Genomic DNA, 21,500 nt, shown 5'->3' with positions numbered 1-21,500 from the left:
TCGCAAGACGAAAAAACCGCTAGACGAAGAGAATCACAGAACGGATTCTTTTCGTCTTGCGAGGCACCACTGTACCACGATTTATGAGTCCAAAGAGGTTGCCATAGAAATCAATGGGTGGGCCTTCCGCAGGGAGAAGAATGCTAGCTGGAGTTATGTGTGAGTGAGATGAAAGTAGGCTGCAAACTGGAAACACAGAGACATGTTTTGCTCTGTGCTGGACTATGGGGCTCCCCTGGAAACCCAAGGAAAAGCAAAATGTATGGGAATGCCAATGCTGTGAGTCCCTCCATCCTATGCTCAAGTTGCACATATGTGTAAATAACACCATATATCCTAAAGACACCACAGTCTCTGCTGACCTCCACTCAAAGGAAACTTAGCCCTGGGTAAATGCAGGAACCCCAGAGTCTTTTGCTGCTCAGAGATGGGATGCATTTCTCAGCGAACTTTCATGTTATGGGACGTAGGCTGCATTCACATGGAAGTTTACTCCATTCCCCCCAATGTTTCCCTACCCATTAATTTCTGCATTGTATTTGAGCTTTCACATGAGGTAAAAGTCACTTTTGGAAAACTAATGCAATGCAGTGCGTGTTTAGCATGTAATTTTTATTTATTTAGCCTTTCACATGACATAGGGAGCAAAAGGAAATGTAAAAGCAGAGGAGTGGTCACTGCTTTTGGATGTTCACCATTGACTCTGGCATCCAAGCAACAACCTTGTATGTAGGTGCTAAGCACAGCATAAGACTCAACAGAAAATGATACATTTCACAGTAAACAGACAGAGTGAAATGTAGACATTTCAGCAAGCGAAATAACATTTCCCCCCTTAAGCCACCATTTAAAAAAGAATGACAGAACTACTTAGGAATCTGAGCTGTTGGCTAGGACCAATAAACCTCTAGGCGATGTCCTCAAAGTTTACAGCTGGGCTCCCTGGAGTGGCCCCACCAGTTGCTGGGAGAGGGACATGCTTTTATCTAAGCACATATTCGGGCCTAATAAAAAGGAATCAGTAGATTTCATCAAACCCTGCTAGGATTCTACTGGATCAGCCTGTATCTTCAGAAGCATTTTGCTTCTGAAGGATCCTTCTCCCATCATCCTTAAAGCATCCAATGGGCTTAAGTGACCTCTGTCCTCCCCACCCTTCCATTCTGACCTGCTTGGTCTCATCGGGATAAAAGACACACCTTAATTATGTGTACGTGGCACTAAAGAACAAAGCTTCATGGGAGCCAGGGCACCATCTTAGAAATCTAGGTCAAATTCCATGGCATATGAGGCAGTCGAGTAGACTGCATCTGAGCATCTACAGTGTGATTTTCCCCTCAGTGCTGAGATTCTGTAACCGTCTCTCATATATTTCATGTCAAGAGGGCAGAAGCCTGGTCTTCACACTTAGTGAAGTCCAGAGGAAGTAAAATGGATTTGTATGGCTTCAGGATGTGGATGGGAGACTATATTTTGCCACCTTGGAACATTTAATGCCCTCAAGCACAGGAAAACAAACATAGCATAGGAAGAAAAAATCCCTGCTAAGTAGCACAGCAGGGAGCAGGCTGAGCATGATCCTTTTCTCACCAGGGTGCTATTTTTTAACTCGCAGGATTTTTTGTACATTGGAGAGCATCCCAAAACCAGCAACATGAATTGGTACAGTCCACTCAGATTCTATCACCATATTTTGTGGCATGTATGGATCACACTGGAGCCTCCAGTTCAGAATGTGTGGTTGTGGGCTTGAGCTGCAAACAACTTTCTTTCTTTCTTTTTCTTTTTTCTTTCTTTTTTTTGGGGGGGGGGGCGTGACAACTATTGTTTACAGGGCATGCCAAAAAAATAATTGAAGAGTGTCAACAAAACAGAATGAAGTGAAGTGTAAGGGAGGGATGCATTAAAACAGAACAGTTGGAACCAGCAAGGCAGCAGGATGGGTGCACAGCATATTCTGGTATACCACCTGCATGCCTTCTCCTTTCTGTGTGTGGAGTACACACCTGAGGAGCATGTACCGGTATATGTGTCTCCAGACACCTCACTCCATTTAAGACACCTGGTCAAAGATTCCAAGCTGGGTCTTGGGCATTCACTTCTCCTAGCCAAAAGAAGGACCTGTTCCCTTATCAACCTGCCTATGCATTAAGGCAGGGGTGGGGAAGCTTCAGCCTGAGGGCCAAATTCCCTTCTGGGAAATCTTCCCAGGGACAAATGCCAGTGGCAATAGTGAACAGAGCAACACAAGCAAATTTTACTTTTGCACAGCAAGCTAATTCCTACGTACGGTACATTCTCTGCCCTCCACCCCAGAAAGCAAGTAACATTTCAAAGTACAAGGACCCATTCCAGCCAAGCAAAAACACATTGAGGTGGCAATGGAGTCAGCAAAGGATATAGCCTAGGAAGAGTCCCAAGGGCCTGATAGAGAGGCCAGCAGCACCACATTTGGTCCCCAGGGGTGGGGTTCCCCATCCCTGTATTAAGGATTCCCCCCAGGTACCATCTGAGATGAATGCTGAGCCAAATATCTCAGCGGCATCTGAGATGTAAGAGGTGTAAGAGGCTGAGGTCCCTAAATTTCATTTCCCATAAAATAAAGTAGGTGAGGATTAAGCGTCCATTATCTAGAAGCCACAAGAAGTTTAGATCAGGCCTGCTGAAATACTCCAACTTAAGAGCTCAGTGATCACAGATATGGACTTCTGGGTTGTAATCCAAAGCCCCCCACATTCACAGACATCCTGTTCTTTTCTAGGAAAGAAATGATCTGCACACACAGAGATATTTTTGCATCACACGGACCGAACGTTCCCCAGCACACACAGGATCAGAACTCCTGGATTGCTCCTCTGATGCAGAAGAACCCACTAATCAGTGTTTTTAAGAACCAGAGCTGACAGCATCCTATCTGTATTAAAGAAACCAAAACCCACAGAGAAACAAAAAACCTCAGCTACCCCACATGGCCCAAAAGAAAGAATGTAGTTCCTGGAGACTCTGTTCTGCATCCCCAGTTCACACTGACGCCATGTACAGTATGCATCCAAAGCAAAGCCAAATCTCAAGGCGGCTTTGAAGGGAACACTGACACATCTAAGCCAGGACACCACTGCACAGATAAATTTCAGAATAGATTGGAATGGCTGATTCAATGTGATGTGGGAGAGTGGAGCGAGAGGGAGAAGAAACATATAATCCGAGTATTTTCTAACACTTAACACATTAGATCTGCTGCGACATGACATGCAGGTCTGTGTTTGCCATGAGTTCATAAATCCCCAGTCAGAAAAGGAGTGCCTCTGCATATTAAGTGTGCAACCTCTGCATCCCAAAATGTTTCTGGGCACAACAAAATATTTGTCAGTATTTGAATGGAGGAGATTGGAAGTATCCACTTCCTGGTTTAAAATTAAAAAAAGACAATCCACCACTACATTCAAACCAGGTACAGTGGTTAGTTTAAATCATGGAATAATGAAACAAGCCAGAATCAGAAATTGTGATTTGAATTTGGTTTGTTTCAATAAACCATTGTTTAAACTAATCACAGCTTGCCCTTGTCAGACGTTGTCAACAAACGAAGTCTTGTTTAAACATGGAAGCAGAGCCTTCCTGTGATCTCCTCTTGCCACACCAGATGAGAAGAGGTCTGGGGGAACACATGAGCAAGTTTCAGTCACATAGTGCAGACTATGGCTTTTAGCATCATGTCCACACTGGGCTAAATGTGAAGGGCCAATCTACACACAGCTCTAGAATCTCAGGTTCAACCTATGAATTTACCAGCAACAGAGGCTACAAGTTACAATACATTTTCCATCCATATTTCTCTCTCTCTCTCTCTCTCTCTCTCTCTCTCTCTCTCTCACACACACACACACACACAGAGAGAGAGAGAGAGAGAGAGAGAGAGAGAGAGAGAGAGTATCTTAAGAAACCACAGCAGTCAAGACCAAGATGCTGACAACCAACACCAGCAACAGAGGGGAGGACCTGGTGCAACGAGATCTAGTAGCCCATCAAGGACCAACAGCTCCAGAGTTCTGCAAGCCATTTCCTCCCTTCAGCTACTTCCATTTCACACAAATATTGGCACATTTCACAGGCATGCATTCGTAGCCCATTCCAGAACACAGCTCTTGATTCACTTTCTTCAATGGAAAGGCACCAAAATATGCTTATACCATAAAAGCCAGGCACACGGAGAGGAATATAAATGCCTAATCGTGGGGTGAACATCCTCCAAGAGAAATCTTGGAAATCGGTGGTCTCGTGAACTCCAACAGATCAAAACCACAATGAGGTCATTTGTTAACTGTGGAAGAAGACTGCCTTTGGCAGGCTTTCATCCAGTTTGCCTCTGCTGCATTAATAACCTGGGACTTTTGAAATTCATAATGCAAGCCAGTCATTTTCTGATAAAAACAGAAGGGGATTATGCACATTTCATTGTATATGACAGTATTAAATGGAGCTTTGAAGCAACGCTGTGGGTCTTGGATAGCTCCCCTGTGTTCTTAAGCTACTGGCTGCCTAGGTTGGAACCAAAACCAGCCTCCCTTACCCCTGGTGATAACTCCTTCCTTTCTGCACTGGCATAAATTATATCTTGGAGTCCTCTAATAAAATTGAGGCCATCTATTAAAATCAAGAATTGGAAACTCCACAGCCACAAAGCCTCTGCTTGTTAAAGGCCCACTTCCTATCAAGCATCTTGAAACAAATTTGAAATAAGATGGGCAGTGCCTTCATCACCAGCCATCAACACACTTTTTTGAAAATGAGATTGCTATTCCCCTCTCTAATTCAGAAGGCATTCAGCACCACAACTCACAGACTTAAGACAGTAAGTGATAACGATGGGAGCGCCTTGTTTCAAACTGTCAAGGACTGTTGACTACTGCCCCATCTGATGAGTCATGTAAAATGGCAGTCTCTCAGATATGAACCAGATCTGGCTTCACTCATCTGGCTTCACTCCATCTTCCTCCACTGGCCATTGGAAGAGTGTAAAGGACTTTCTTTTCCATCTAAACCATTCTCGAATAGTAGGGTTTACCTGAAATCTAGTGTGCCTTGCTCCTTGGCCCCAATTCTTCTCTTGTTCTCTGGGTTATCCTTTAGCTTTCAGTTCTGGATCCTAACTCTCTCCAGACCACTATCGAAGGAAGTATCTCTTGATACTAATCTATCAGTCTCTCCTATATATTCAGCAAGAAATAAGTGTGCCATCACTCTAGTTCCTACCGACCACCAGGTAACTGGGTCATCAAGTAAACCACCTCAAGATTTATTTCTAATGGCACGTAGTATAGCTTTCTTTTAAATAGCTACAATAAAACAGCAAATACATTAAAAGAACTCAATACCGACAGTCTCAGCAGATACAATGGGGAGCCGTTAAAAGAAAATATTTTCACACACAGGCATAAATAACATTTACACTGTTGTTGTTGTTCTTCATGGTACAAAACTTGGAACATAGATTTTGGGGCAGGAAAATACTGATCCTGATTATCTAAGACTGCACAATGCATTTATCTGCTTACTATATTTTTATCCTGCTTTTCAGGTAACTGTTCTTTCCCAAAGTGGCTCCATTTAATATAGGAAAATAAGAAGCAGGTCCTGCGGCCATCACACTTACAAACAGGGTACTCAAGGGCAGGAAGAGTGGAGGGAAAATCAGCAGAGGAAGGACGTCAGCTCTTCAAGGCCAAAACCAAGTGGCCTACAGAGTCTATAGGCATTTATATCCAGTCCTGGCCAGGTTGTGGGTCATGCATGGGGTGGCGGAGATGACAGGGGGTGGGCAAGATCCCTTTGTACAAGCAGAAGCTGTTCCATATGCAAGGACTTAGTTGAATACCCCTCTTCACATATCACACTACAGGAGAACAAAACCAAGTCACCCTCATCAAATACTACTAATCATCCTCATCAAACAAACAAGATATGCAAAGCATCGTGCCTCTGCCTCTCTTCGTCACCCTCTCTCATTTCCGTTTCTTCATTGGTATTTAATGCATTGCACTGAGGAAAAACACTTTCAGTAGGACTTGAAACCTCACTCACTCACCAGAGGTAGAGCCAATCACCATCATTACCCTTGTGTGTGGTTTTATAGAAGTTTATTTCTATGTCTTTACCTCAGACCACTGGGAAAGTGAGTATGAGAGGCAAGACCTTCTCAGTGGTGTTGCCATGGCTCAAAAATACCCCCCACCGGAAAAGAGAATCAGCCCTGTTTAGACAGAAACTGAACAGGCATTATAATGTTTAACTCCTTGTTGCTCTGATATTGATTCCTAGACTAATTATTTGTAGTTCTTATGGTGCTTATGGTTATTATTATATGGTTATAAAATGTTTCAGGAACTATCTTGTATTCATTGCACTGCATGTTAAATTGTAATCTGCTCTGAGTGCTCTAAGGGCAGAAGAGTGGGATATAAATACATAACAACAAAAGCAGAAACACTCACATCTTCCAGGTCATCTCTTGAGTAGGCAGCCCTTTGCTGAATTTTCATATGGGCTCCAATAGGAGAATCAGCTCTCCAATTACTGTGAACCCCAAGGACTGTGAAGAATGTGGGCAATGTGTGAGAGCAGAAGGGGAAGGAGGGGGGAAATGAACTATACAGACAGAGCTATTTTTGAGCTCAGCTTTTCCCATTAGTCCTGTTAACTTTTCTACAGCAGATAGAAAATGCTGGACTAGTCTGGGGGAAAGCCACACGGGTGGATAATTGCCTCTTTCAATTTATGAAGACCACAGAGTCTCATATTCCATGTTAGCTCGTCTTCTGATGTAACAGCGACTGTCATAAGTTGTTCTGATTAATAGTCAGCGCTGTAGGAATTAAGGGAAAATAACAGGCTGAAAAACTCTGGGGGTTTATACCACTTTAAAGAGCTGGCCCATGAGAAATTATACATAAAACTGGGTGTGGGGGTGGGGAGAGAGACCAATAATAAATAAGACCCACAGTGATGAACAGGATGCAGCTAGTGCCCAGAGAGCTCCCAAAATAACCCTAACTGGACCAGAAAACAAAGGCCACAGTATCTGACTGCCAATGGCAATGAGATGAACATCAAGATGCACAGATGGATGGCAGTTTTCTATGTGGTTATATCTGCAACAATCTTCACATGTTTTACTTAGAAATGGAGAGTAAAGTTTGAAAGCCAAGAGGTTCTATTTGTGTGGGGCAGGGTAGGTCCTTGTCAATAATAATAATAATAATAATAATAATAATAATAATAATAATAATAATAATACCCTGCCCATCTGGCTGGGTTTCCCCAGCCACTCAACTCCTGTTGTATTGAATTTGGGGCCTTTTGCATTCAAATCTGATACTCTACCACTGATCAACATCCCTTCCCCAATTCTTGTTATAATATTTAGATTGGTTAATATATATTTGTACTACCAAATTTCATGACTTCCTAGGAGTTGGATTTTGGGAAACGGCTGAGAATTCTTCTAGCTCTTTAAATCTTTTTTTTATACCCCCCCCCCCACACAACCATGCTTACAGTTCTGTGTGAACCTCTATCGATTGCTGGGAATGCTTAAATGGGAGTATGCACGCAACTGAGACCATTTTGCCAGTGTGACCACGGCATAGAAGCTTCCTGACATAAGATCATGGGACTGCCCCGTTAAATCAAGTTTGTGCATAATGTTGCCTGGAGGGCGAATGCTGCAATAATGTAAAGGTTTGGAGAACTGAAGGAATGGTAAGCGATTCTGAACATGTAGTTCTCTGTTGTTGTTGCTGCTGCTGCTGCTGCTGTTGTTGCTTCTTCCTAATGAGTCCTCCAGGTTTTTTTTAAGGCTTTCATTACACAGACAAGCATTGGCCTCATCAATCCACAAGCAAGTCCCAACTCCCTACTGAGCGTCGACAGAATGCAAGGCTGCAAATTATGTTTTGCCGCTCAAAAACTTTTCATACAGCGGAAGCCCGGGGAATCATTATCCTGTATCCTTCAACACATTTTGAAAACATCAATATGCTAATGAAAATCAGCTCTGCTTTTTTCCATCATCACGTCTAGACAGAACAACTAACCCCCTCCCAGCTGAAAGCAGCCGTGTGGTTAAGAACAGATGGGCATGTGCTCAGCTCAAATAAGAGGAATGGGATGCTTTGGGAGATGGGGTGATGGCGGAGGAGAGAAGATGGGCAAAGAAAACATAGGCTGGAACATTTGCTGTTGGTAGAATTCAGCCCTGTTACTGCCAGACTAAAGGAAAGGACATGCTAGCCCCAACCATTGGCCAAAGGAACAAGAGTCACCAAGCACTCTTCAAGCAAGTCCATCAGCAAGAGAAAGTCAACCTGGCCTGGACTAAATATAAATGCTTGTAGACTGTGTACGCTGCTTCATTGTGGCCATGAAGAACTGACCTTCTTCCTCAACCCTTTGCCTCCACTCTTCCTTTCCTCATTTGCTGTGTCTTCTTAGCTTGTCTGCATAAGCCTGATGCAAAGCCTGTTTCTATTTATTTATTTTTAATGATTTTAAACACTTTTGGAGGGAATAATGGTCTGAATCACAGAATTAACGCAATATAAGAAAGAAAGAAGTGTGTGTTAAACCTCAGGATGGGGCTAAAAAAGAAGAAAAACCTTGCATCTCTTCCACAGAGATGCAGATCTCACAGTTGGCCATAACTAGGGATTGAGGAAATCTGTTTGGTTCACATTTTAATATAAGCCTGCCATTCTAACACTTTTCCCAGTAACATGTGAACCAAAACAATACTATCCTTCGAAATTCACCCTTCTCCTAATTTTCCAATGCAGTTCACCAACCCAGGAATGTATACCAAAATGCACATTTAAGGGAAAGTATACATAAAAATGCATGATATAAAAGGGGAAAATGTTTGCAAATATGCATGTTGTTGTTTAGTCATTTAGTCGTGTCTGACTCTTCGTGACCCCATGGACCAGAGCACGCCAGGCACTCCTGTCTTCCACCACCTCCCGCAGTTTGGTCAGGCTCATGTTTGTAGCTTCGAGAACACTGTCCAACCATCTGGTCCTCTGTCGTCCCCTTCTCCTTGTGCCCTCCATCTTTCCCATCATCAGGGTCTTTTCCAGGGAGTCTTCTCTTCTCATGAGGTGGCCAAAGTATTGGAGCCTCAACTTCACAATCTGTCCTTCCAGTGAGCACTCAGGGCTGATTTCCTTCAGAATGTAGAGGTTTGATCTTCTTGCAGTCCATGGGACTCTCAAGAGTCTCCTCCAGCACCATAATTCAAAAGCATCAATTCTTCGGCGATCAGCCTTCTTTATGGTCCAGCTCTCACTTCCATACATCACTACTGGGAAAACCATAGCTTTAACTATACGGACCTTTGTCTCTGCTTTTTAAGATGCTGTCTAGGTTTGCCATCGCCTTTCTTCCAAGGAGCAGGCGTCTTTTAATTTCGTGACTACTGTCACCATCTGCAGTGATCATGGAGCCCAAAAAAGTAAAATGTCTCACTGCCTCCATTTCTTCCCCTTCTATTTGCCAGGAGGTGATGGGACCAGTGGCCATGATCTTCGTTTTTTTGATGTTGAGCTTCAGACCATATTTTGTGCTCTCCTCTTTCACCCTCATTAAAAGGTTCTTTAATTCCTCCTCACTTTCTGCCATCAAGATTGTGTCATCTGCATATCTGAGGTTGTTGATATTTCTTCCGGCGATCTTAATTCCGGCTTGGGATTCATCCAGTCCAGCCTTTTGCATGATGAATTCTGCATATAAGTTAAATAACCAGGGAGACAATATACAGCTTTGCCGTACTCCTTTCCCAATTTTGAACCAATCAGTTGTTCCATATCCAGTTCTAACTGTAGCTTCTTGTCCCACATAGAGATTTCGCAGGAGACAGATGATCAGGCACTCCCATTTCTTTAAGAACTTGCCATAGTTTGCTGTAGTCGACACAGTCAAAGGCTTTTGCATAGTCAATGAAGCAGAAGTAGATGTCTTTCTGGAACTCTCTAGCTTTCTCCATAATCCAGCGCATGTTTGCAATTTGGTCTCTGGTTCCTCTGCCCCTTCGAAATCCAGCTTGCACTTCTGGGAGTTCTCGGTCCACATACTGCTTAAGCCTGCCTTGTAGAATTTTAAGCATAGCCTTGCTAGCGTGTGAAATGAGTGCAATTGTGCGGTAGTTGGAGCATTCTTTGGCACTGCCCTTCTTTGGGATTGGGATGTAGACTGATCTTCTCCAATCCTCTGGCCACTGCTGAGTTTTCCAAATTTGCTGGCATATTGAGTGTAGCACCTTGACAGCATCATCGTTAAATAGCTCAGCTGGAATATCATCTCTTCCACTGGCCTTGTGGAAGTGCTTTCTAAGGCCCATTTGACTTCACTCTCCAGGATGTCTGGCTCAAGGTCAGCAACCACACTACCTGGAGTGTACGAGACATCCATTTCTTTCTGGTATAATTCCTCTGTGTATTCTTGCCACCTCTTCTTGATGTCTTCTGCTTCTGTTAGGTCCTTTCCACTTTTGTCTTTTATTATGGTAATCTTTGTACAAAATGTTCCTTTCATATCTCCAATTTTCTTGAACAGATCTCTGGTTTTTCCCATTCTATTGTTTTTCTCTATTTCTTTGCATTGCTCGTTTAAGAAGGCCTTCTTGTCTCTCCTTGCTATTTTTTGGAAATCTGCATTCAATTTCCTGTATCTTTTACTATCTCTCTCGCATTTTGCTTGCCTTCTCTCCCCCACTATTTGTAAGGCCTCGTTGAACAGCCACTTTGCTTTCTTGCATTTCCTTTTTGTAAATGCAAATATGCAGACATTGGGCAAAATTGCACACTAAAATATGCATGTTAGGAGAAATCCTCACTAAAGCAAATTAATTTGAGAACCTTTTTTTTTAATGCAAACTGTTGTAGAAATGTAAAGAACAGAGATTAAGATTGGAAAAATGAGAAACTTGGAGTAACTGAAATTGACATACAGTGGTACCTTGGGTTACGAACTTAATTTGTTCCGGAGGTCCATTTTTAACCCGAAACCATTCTTAACCTGAGGCGCACTTTTGCTAATGGGGCCTCCCGTTGCCGCCACGTCAAGCAATTTCCGTTCTCATCCTGGGGCAAAGTTCGCAATCCGAGGTACTACTTCTGGGTTAACGGAGTTTGTAACCCAAAGTATTTGTAACCTGAAGCGTTTAGAACCCGAGGTACCACTGTATTTGTCCATGACTATGTTCACATCATAAGAACATACCCAACTGGTAGCTGCTCTGAAGGGCAAAATAAATTTGTAGTTCATGCAAGATATCACTGCCATTCCTTCAACATGTTTTCAGATTTTGGAGCATGTTTGCAAACTCTGGGCTCTAGAGCTGACCCCCGCTTGATTCAATGTGAGCCTTGCTGAGCTTCATCCAAATTCACAGAGAAACAGAACTTCCTCCTACAAGCTTTTGTTGTATGCTGTATTACCCAATGGGACAGAAATTATGGGGCAAAAGGTTTCCACTTGCCTGGGATTCTATTAAGACATTTTGTTTTACTTCTGGCAGAATCAGATCTGAGTGAGCACATAATTTAATGAAAGGAGGGATCATATCAGGCAAAGTCAGGCTTAAAGGATGGAGCGGGGCTGGGGGTGGGAAGAGCTTCACTAAATTTCTTGGCGTTCAAGTTTACCCTACTCCTTCAGTTTCAGAGCATGAAACACAGAAAGCCCTGAGCCTTAAAAAGGCAAAAGGCCAAAAGCTACATGGGAATAAAGATATAAATTAAACAGAGGAAGGAGAATGCACAGAAGTTCATCCACCTCTGACTAGTTTAACAGGCTGTTCCCTTCCTTCTCCTGAATGGTTTGTGTTTTCGGAGATTTCTAGTGAATTTGAAAGCTTTGCATGGGATTTACCTGAGGTAAATTCATCCGCGTACCTGAAATACATTTGTTGCCTATTCATCCAGAGGACAAACGGCATTTCTAAAGATCAATGAGAAATAGAAAATATTGGGCAGGGAGCATAATTTGGTCCAGTCATATTTGATATATTACAGCCCTTACTGGCAGTTAGGATGCTGGATACCAGAAAAGCCATGACTTGCTTTTGCCTGGATCCTGACCCTTGTACGAAATCCCACATTCCCTCCATAGACAGCTTTTGACACTGAGACAGCACAATTCAGGCTGCAGGGCCAAAGGGAAAACTCCAAAAAGGATTCAGAACCATTCATCCGGCCTCAGCTGCAAAGGTGAGTATCTCTTGCATCTTTCGCGATCTCACTGGTGGAGGATATAACAATGAGATATATACTGTACACAACCTCCAAGCATAACAAACTGTTGCTATCTTTTCTCTAAAACTTATAGCACTTGGCAGGACAGACACCAGCAGAAAACAAGTTCCCCAGATGAATATCTAGCAGCAGAACTGGGAAGTCACCCCTGGCCTCTTGGCATGAAACTCATAGCTCAATCGGCTTGACATACCTTTCCCTTCCCAACTTCAAGCAGAGACATTTCTTCTAATCCCCTTATAAGAATGTAAGAACCACCACACTGGATCAGGCTAAAGACCCCTCTAGTCCAACATCCTGCTGTCACAAGGATGACCCACCAGATGCCTATAGAAAGCCTGCAAGCAGGGCATGAGTGCAACTGCGCTTTCCCCACTTCTGGTTCTCAGCAAGTGGTAGTAGGAGGCTTATTGCTTCTGACAGAGGAGATAGAACATAGCCACTGTGGTTAGTAGCCATCAATAAGCCTTATCCTCTAGGAATCTGTCTTCACTTTCTTGCCTTTCGAGAGGGTGAAAAAGTGTCGTATCTGATCAGCTCTCAATGAGACAGAAACAAACTGTAAAGAGTTACAGTTATTTCCCAGCTCCAAGAAAAGAAACTGTGCAATTCTCTTCCCCCATGGCAGCCATATTCACTTTTAAATGAAGGCACTTCTATTCTTGGCAGTACTCTGGGCAAAGCTTTTCTCTGCCTGCTGAGAGTAACAAGGCAGTCAGTAGACTGCTGAGTAACTCCTATCCACAAAAAGAAATCAATTGAGATGTCATTCGTTCAGACCCTCGCTAGACACATTCCCACTCAAGAAATTAAAATTGCAAAGGGTTCCTTACTTAGGTTCGACTGCAAATTCTTTCTTGGTGTTACGGGAAAAATCACTAGAAAAACATCAAACATAGATCTGTGAGCCTCCAAAAAGTTTTACATTACCCGCTGAAGAATTATTAGAAGCGCTCGCCTATGGGAGTGATAAGACCATTTGCTGAGCCTCACAACTCTGTTTATAAATGAAACAGGTGCAGAAATGTAGAGATTTAAGAGGAAAAGGAGGTTCTATCACCATTTTTGGTCTGGCTTTTGCAATGGTAAATGTTCCAAATGGCCAAGGCAGGAGGGCAGGGTACTTTACGGATAAAGATCACTATAAACCATGTCATAGGTCGCAGCAACCTGGCAGACACCTCTGAATTTGCAGCCACTGGAGGAAATACAAACACAATCATGGAGATAGTTGCTGGCTTGGAATTATGTATTGGCTAGCATCCACGTGATAGGATATATTAGGACCAAAAATCCAGTGCTGGCACACATCTTAAGCACACTTGGGAAGCTGGGAAGCTTCCCTAAAAGAACATCATACTAAAAAGTATGTTCAGTTAATTGGAGACAGAGTGTGTTCAATGTAGATAAGGAACAGCACTACTTCAAATCAGAAGCAAGAGATTTTTCCCACCTTTCCAATACATACTAACAGGAACAAGTTAGGATTTTAATTCATTAGCAGTTATGCATCTAAAACCTTTTAAGGTGGTGGCAGCTTCAGATAAACTGAGCACAAAAGATACATACGTTTGAGTACCAAGAAAAATGCCCTGATCCCATTTCTTATTTGCCTTTCCTTTACAGAGGGAACTGTATCATTTTCTACTTGTAACGAAAATTTGGCACAGCCAATCCAATCCAAAGTCATTTTACTGGCATTATCGGGTTGCTACAAAAATGTTTTGCTTCCGTACCAGCAGATAAAATTGATCCTTTAAAATGTTTCCATCAAAAACTCACTCAGAGGCTAAGAGTTTCCAGTTCATGCTCTCTGGGCACTTTTTAAAGCTTTAGTCAAACACACGCTTGATAAACCTAGAAGAGAAATGAGTTACAGTATTTCTCTCTCTCTCTCTCTCTCTCTCTCTCTCTCTCTCTCCCCCTCAGTTCTGCTTCAGGACTCTGGCAACCAATTCTCTCAAAGGAAAGGGCAGCCAGCACAGAGTTGAAGCAATATACACAGAATTTGTAAAACTACCTCTATCAGGATTCAGCCGTTTATTTTCTTAATTAACTGAAAATGATAACACAAGAGCATTTCCATTTGGGGAGCCCTCCAGCTTCATCAACTGCTGGAAAAATTCTGCTCCAAGAGCTGAAGTTACAGTTATTTCAGCAGATTTCAAAATAAACACAGCCATACAATCGCACTGCATAGTAGCCAAATCTAGGTAACATTACTGGCCACAGAGCTGCAGACGTCTTCAACACGCCCCGCCAAATTTTGCTACATGGCACCCACATTGTATATTTGTGAAGCCACAAAATGCCACATTTGAGCCATGCAAACGACACCAATGAGACAAAACCATAAAAGCCAGAGGTGGTTTCTTCCAGCCTGTCCTTAGCCCACCTTCCTCTGCATGGATATTGCATTAGGCACCAGCAATTATAGCAGGCAAGATCATCCTGCGATTGGACAACCTTTCAACCACCTACACATCTCAAACCTGCCAAAGACCAAATACGAGACCCCGGAGGGAAAGGCCAGGAAGTGGGGAAACGATGTGTTCAAGAAGAATGGCTCTGGCATCCATTTCATTTCCTATAAGCTCCTCTTTACAAGTCAGCAGTTCTGCTAGAGCCACCTTAAATAATAATATGCAGGCCATCAAGACAGGAAGGTATGTCTGAGCTAAAAAAAAATGTCAAAACCGCTCCTCCTAATGAGCGGCCAAAGAAGTTCGGATCTTTTTGAAGTTCATGAATGGAGCTGCTCTCGATGGAGTACAAGAATCCTAGAAGGATGAGTAGGGTTAGGTAAGACGACAGAGGTGGGGGAATCTCACACTTCCTCTGGAACAGACATGGCCTGCACTTGTCAAGAACAAGTTTGTTGTTATTGTTTTTAATTGGGCCACGCTCAGGATATGAACGCCATCTTCAGGGTCAGTCAGATCACTGGCCTTCAATGAGTGGCTTGGGACCCATTACCAGTTCACAGCAGCTGCACTACCACCATACAAATATATGGCTTTAAAAAATGTCTCGCATGCTGCAAGTCTCATTCATTTGGGGACTTGGGAAGATATTGAGACATATACTGTGAGAACGGAGGTGGATGCTGGATTGTAGAACTGTAGGAGACACAACACCAACCTTCACATTTATCACTAAGATGGTTTGTTAGCTAAATGTGGTTTGAAAAAGAAGTAGACCATCATTTCAATCTTTTCGTCAGCAGAACTAAATAAATAAATTATGGTCATTTGTAACACTTTGTTGTGTTTGGAGTGTGGGGGTTTTTTTATAAAAAAAGGAAACAGTTAAAAACCCTGGCAACGCAAACTCCCATTTGCATTCTTAAAATATTCTTTGAGCAAAAGATTAAGGCTGTTGAGCCAATCCTATAAAAACAGACACAGCAAATAAAACCTGTTTCAAGACTATGCCAAGCTATTTTAGAAACAACCATCTGGCTCAAGGATCTTAACATAGTCGGTTCCAAGAAGCAAGGGGGAAACCTGAAGAAGAAACAGATATTTAAGAAATTAAGAGAACTCACCAGCAACTGATTGAGGGCTGATGAAACCAGCTGGGAAACCATACTTCTAGGTCCTGGGCTAGTGTCTAGACACTAGATCCAGTGTGGTGTAGTGGTTAAGAGCGGTGGACTCATAATCTGGTGAACCGGGTTCGCTTCCCCGCTCCTCCACATGCAGCTGCTGGGTGACCTTGGGCTAGTCACACTTCTCTGAAGTCTCTCAGCCCCACTCACCTCACAGAGTGTTTGTCGTGGGGGAGGAAGGGAAAGGAGAATGTTAGCCGCTTTGAGACTCCTTCGGGTAGTGATAAAGTGGGATATCAAATCCAAACTCTTCTTCTTCTTCCAAACAGCAAAGTGGCATGCTAGAATATGGATGCTGATCTTCTCCGCCCTGGTATGATCTCTGCAGAACACTTCTCACTGACTTGTCCGCTTTCCATGAGCAAGGGATTTTGGCTTCTGGGGAGTATTTACAGCAGGACTGAGAAACCCAGGCCCAGAAGTCAAATGTAGCTCTCAAAGCTTCTTTATCTGGTCCTTGGGACTCCCTCAGGCCACACCCCTCTCACTTGGCCATACCCCTCACTATCCCTCCTCCTTATCCTTTTTGAGTGCTGTTGCCTGGCTGGAATTTCTTTTTGAACTGTGACTGAATGCAAGGGCAAGTGTAGGAGTGGTTGTCTGCCTTTGTAGCCTACTATACAAAGTCACATCCATTGCTTCACCCTCTTTTGCCCATGGATACAAACACCACTCACTCAGAGCCCCAGAAGGTTGTTCATGATGGAAGGTGGCCCTTGGGTGAAAAAAGCCCCAGCACTAGTTTAAAGATGTAATCCCTCACATACACTCTAAAGTTCCAGAGCACATTATTATACTGCTAAATGTGCCATTTTGGATTTAACTGAACAGCAGACACACACTTCAAGGAAGAGGGTGGTCTTCCCAGTAGTGCCCAAGTTCAGAGCATTGTCAAAACCATCCTATGAAAATGAAGTATTATTAAAGGAGTTCAGCTGTGGTCACATGAGATGTACAAGCATGAAGGGAGCATTTTCGAGAATGCCAGTGTCAAATGCCAGCAACACACAACAAACAGGATTCTCCCACAAGAGGGTGTAGCCTACAGAACGAAGGTAAAAAGTCACATCTTCCACCCTCCTGGCACCTTTGTCACTGCCCACTACTTGTATGTAGCCTTTGGAAGGTGTCCTCTGGCTGAAAAACGTTTCCCATCCCTGATAGACGTAGTTACAGATAGGTAGCCGTGTTGGTCTGCCATAGTCAAAATAAAAAAGTTCCTTCCAGTAGCACCTTAAAGACCAACTAAGTTAGTTCTTGGTATGAGCTTTCGTGTGCATGCACACTTCTTCAGATACACTGATAGACGTACTATGTGACTTTAAGACCTAAGACCCAAGTTGGCTTGTTTTCCTCTTCTCACCTCATTCCTTCCCCCGCCTTTTGCATTGGACCATATAGATTATAAACCTGAAGACAGGAATTCCAACACACACACACAAATACACACATGCCGTGTATTGATCTTATTTAAGTCACTCTGGGAAACCTTTTGACTGAAGGAGCAGGGTAAAAGTGGTTTAAATATACTCAGTAAATTCAAAGCCTCCGCCACGTCCCTCCACCCTCCAAAATGAGGCAAGTGGTGACCATGAGAAATGAGGGCCTTTCCGGTCCCAGCACCTCAAATAGGTCCTTTCACAGCACCAGGCAAAGAAATGTGACCAGACATTCAAATGTGCTTTATAGCTGGTTTTAGACATGCTGGGTTTTAGTGGTTTTGCTTCCGTGACTCTTCTGGTGTCTTGTTTTTATGATTTTAGCGTCTCCGTTTTTAAAATTATATGCTGCCCTGGGAGTCATGGTACTGTAGGGTGGCATATAAAATTGTCTGTTAAAATGGTACTTCAGGAGTACTTACCAGGAGTATCCAGCAGGAACTTTCTATTGCTCTGCCCTTACAGACTACAAGCTGGATAGCATTTGTTACTATAGTAATAAGCACTAAAGTATCTGTTATTGTAGTATCAACAGGCAAATTGCAAAAAAGAAGGGTGGGGAGATACAGGATACTCTAATCTAATACAAAAGAGCTGAAATAGGAACAGAGGAAGCTGCCTTATACAGAGTCAGACCATTGATCCATTTGGCACAGTATTGTCTACACTGACTGGCAGCAGCTCTCCATGATTTCCAGGTCAGGTTTTCTCCCACCCCTACCTGGAGAAGCTGAGGATTGAACCTGGGACCTCCTGCATGCAACACTGACGCTCTGCCACTGAGCTATTGACCTTCCCTCTCTATTGCTCTGCCCGGAACGCAGCCATTCCATGAACAGAAGATTTCAGTCACTGCACTTGCTAAGCATAAAACAGCATTTAAAAGGACTGGATTGCAATTATGCACACATACCAGAATGAGCAGCATGCGAGTGCAGAAAACAGGTGGCAGGGTGCAAAAAGTAGGTCATTTTAGCAGGGCATCCTGTCAAGAAACAAGTTGTTGTGGATACCCTGCAGCGGAGGGGCAGTCGGGTTGCTAAGACCACGGTCAGCAGGAGGCAAATTCACTCAAAGGCTTTGGAGACTTTGGGGTCATGTGTCCACAGAAATGCAGTGCACCACCCGGGGGGGGGGGGGGAAATGTCAGAAGCCAAGAAATTATATATTTTTTAAATCAATCCAAGACAGAAAGCAGTGTCGTGTTTGTACTAAACAGTTCAAGCAAGGTTTTCCAGCACTTGCTCATTCATTGATTTTTTTTTTAATATTAGTGAATATGCCAAACAAGTACCCCTCCCCCCTTTTGACGCCACCTTCAGTTGTCCCTGAAAGGAGGTTGGTGTAGCCTGGCCTTTGCCAGCCTAAGGCTTGCCAAATGTTCTGCACTACAGCTCCCAGCAGACCCACCTAGTCCCAACAGTTTCTGTTGGGAACTGCAGTTCCAAATATCAGAAGGGCATCAGGTTGAAAAAGTCTGGTGTACTCAATAAAAGCCATAGATCTCCAAAACGGAATTGCTGTTAAGGGAGATACAAGCCTTCTCCCTAGTCAGGATTTGATAGGTGCTCATTGCTCCCACCCAGCCTGCCATGCAGCAGAAGAGGGTGGGGGGGCAGGTATCTGGGGAATATTCATCCCCTATTTTATTGATTTCAAATATTTTTATCCAACCTTTTTCTGTGGCTCACTGCATAAACTGAAACAATTGGTAATGTACGCTCGAACAGAAAATAAAGTGAGAGCAAAAACAATACTTTGCAAAATAGGACAGAAACATTTGGGGGGGGTGAATGTCTTAACAGCCTGTCCAAATAGCAAAGGGGTCAATTGGGCCCCTTGAGAAAAGGAATTCCATCACCAGGGGGCCACTACAGAAAAGGTCTTGCTTCACACCCCAGTCAATAAGATATTTGGTGAAGTAATGTTATGCCCTGTGATACAAACTACATTTCCCATGCAACTGAAAGCTGCCCAAGCCGTCTTCATTCCTGGAAGGAACACTTGGTGACCATCAGAAAGGAAGGGATAGTATTGTCACTTCCCTGGCCACAGTAGTTATACCCTCCTAGAACCTAAAACTTATCTGCACTCCCCCCCCCCCTTTACAGGTCCACATGACAAAATTTAACCCCCAAAAATGATGCTTCCATACCAGAGTGAATACAACCAATCTATACAAGAAGAATCCCAGCTTGAGGAAAGTGTTATTCACTATGGATCAATTGAAAAACCTGACAGAAGCGAGAGTACATCTTCTCTCCCTTACAAGCCTAATCAACTTCTTAGGATTCCAAAACTGCTCTCTCAATTTTCAACAATACTTTCCCTCCCTCTGTCTTTAAGACACAAGTATGAAATAAAGATGAAGAAAAAACATGACCCTGATATACCTCTAAGAAGACTGGGTACATCTGAAAACACATGCATCTTCTTAAATTTCCCATGCACAACTCTTATGTACATAAATAAACCAGTCAGTACCCATAAGCGTGAGCTGAGGGTGGGGGTGGGGAATCTCAATGAATTGTAAATGTCAAGGATCTGAATGAGCAGATTTCATAACATGTTTTCATCAGCTTTTCCAAGAATTAGACGCAACCAGCTCATGTTGTCAGCAGTAAATCAGTAAATTGTGTCCCAGCTTTGTAACTTTAAATTTACAGGGTTTAGCCCAAAAAAAGGGGAGGGGGGAATAATACATTTATAATGGCCTAGCTCAGCCAGTCTCAGATATATCCTAAAGATACAATCAACTGCTGATGACCTTGTATTTTTTTAAAAAAAATCTGCCACTCAGGCTGTCCTTCTGTCCCGCCAGCAAAACAACAGTAGCAACACCACAGGAACAGATCTCAAAGGTTCATTTTGTCTGAGTCTTCAATGGGATGCACAAGTAAGTACATCTTTAGGAGCTAGGGTCAAAATAATGAGCATGACTATACGTAATGCAAAAGCGAGGAAAAGCAAGGGCAGTGAACATTACAACATGAGCAAAAAAGCAAAGAAAATGAATGTGAGGTTTCTTTCCCTTCAAGTTCACTGCCATCTGCACTTGACCATAGTTGGTACACAGTTACGGGGCAGGAACACAGGTCTCTGTGTTAAGAAATCTCACACATCTGCATTAGAAATCAGCTCAAGAGCCACTGCTGTCAAGTTTGACAAAGCCAGGCTAAATGGACCATATGTCTGACAACACCACATCCTGTCATGCTTCTCTTCCTGTTCAGAATACATAGCTCAACACCCTTTGAAGAAACATTTATTGAACCATCCCAATGTCCAAAAGTAACAGGAGGACAATCCCTTTACTAGAAGTAAAATGTCACAAAGTAACAAGCAAGTGTTTTTAATTGCCTCTGAGCTCTTCTTAAGGTTGGATGCTAACACACCCACCCCAAAAACAGGCCAAAAAAGAACCATAATTTTTTGGGTTATTTTTTCCTCCCCATTTTTTGGGTTATTTTTTCCTCCCCATTTTGTTTTCTTTGCATAACATTCAGACAGAAGAGTTTGGGGGACCTGGCAGATTACTCATAACTTTAAGACATTTAGCTGGTCCTAATAAAAATATGACTATTAACTTTGTGTTAATAAATTAGCGCAGCTATTTTCAATGTATGTGTATTTAGGAAGATCCGCAAGTCTGTTCCTTAACCAGGATCCAGCCAGATGCATCACTGCACTGCCAACAACAAAACAGTACACAAAGTTTTAAGCTGCTCTGCATATCCCTCCGTAGTACCTATGGGCACCAGAGGGATGAACCTTCAGGAAGGTGTGTCAAGAATTCCTAATACTATGTTCTTTATTCCGATTGGCCAAAGCTTCATTCTTAAAACACGTCACGTGACTAACTCTACTCGTCTACTCAAAATCATGAATGGGTTTGCTTCCCCGATGCTGCACTGCGGTGCTCGCTGCCCTGATGAATCACCACTCCCTTTCTACCAGCTTATCACCACTGAATTATTCACTTAACTGAGTTTTACCAACTTCCTTGGCTGTTTTACGGCGGATTATCGCCAGGCGTCGCAGCAGCGCCCTCTACCCGACCCACGCGGGAACTGTACCCAGGGACGCTACCCAGCGCCTTCGCTTCTGCCCATTTCAATTACAGGCGACGATTGCGACTCAGAAATC

At 43.1% G+C, this 21,500-nt stretch overlaps 1 protein-coding gene across 10 annotated transcripts in view; it reads right to left on the bottom strand.

Annotated features, from left to right (window-relative positions):
- DAAM2 (dishevelled associated activator of morphogenesis 2) overlaps positions 1 to 21,500 on the bottom strand; it is a 216,917-nt gene that overhangs the window by 162,411 nt on the left and 33,006 nt on the right. The window lies entirely within an intron of this gene.

Source organism: Podarcis liolepis (genome assembly GCF_965112155.1).
Source record: "Podarcis liolepis genome assembly, chromosome: 3".
In the NCBI taxonomy this organism is placed as follows: Eukaryota; Metazoa; Chordata; class Lepidosauria; order Squamata; family Lacertidae; genus Podarcis; species Podarcis liolepis.
The sequence above is the reverse complement of the archived record's forward strand: the minus strand, read 5'-3'. Positions and strand labels throughout refer to the sequence as shown.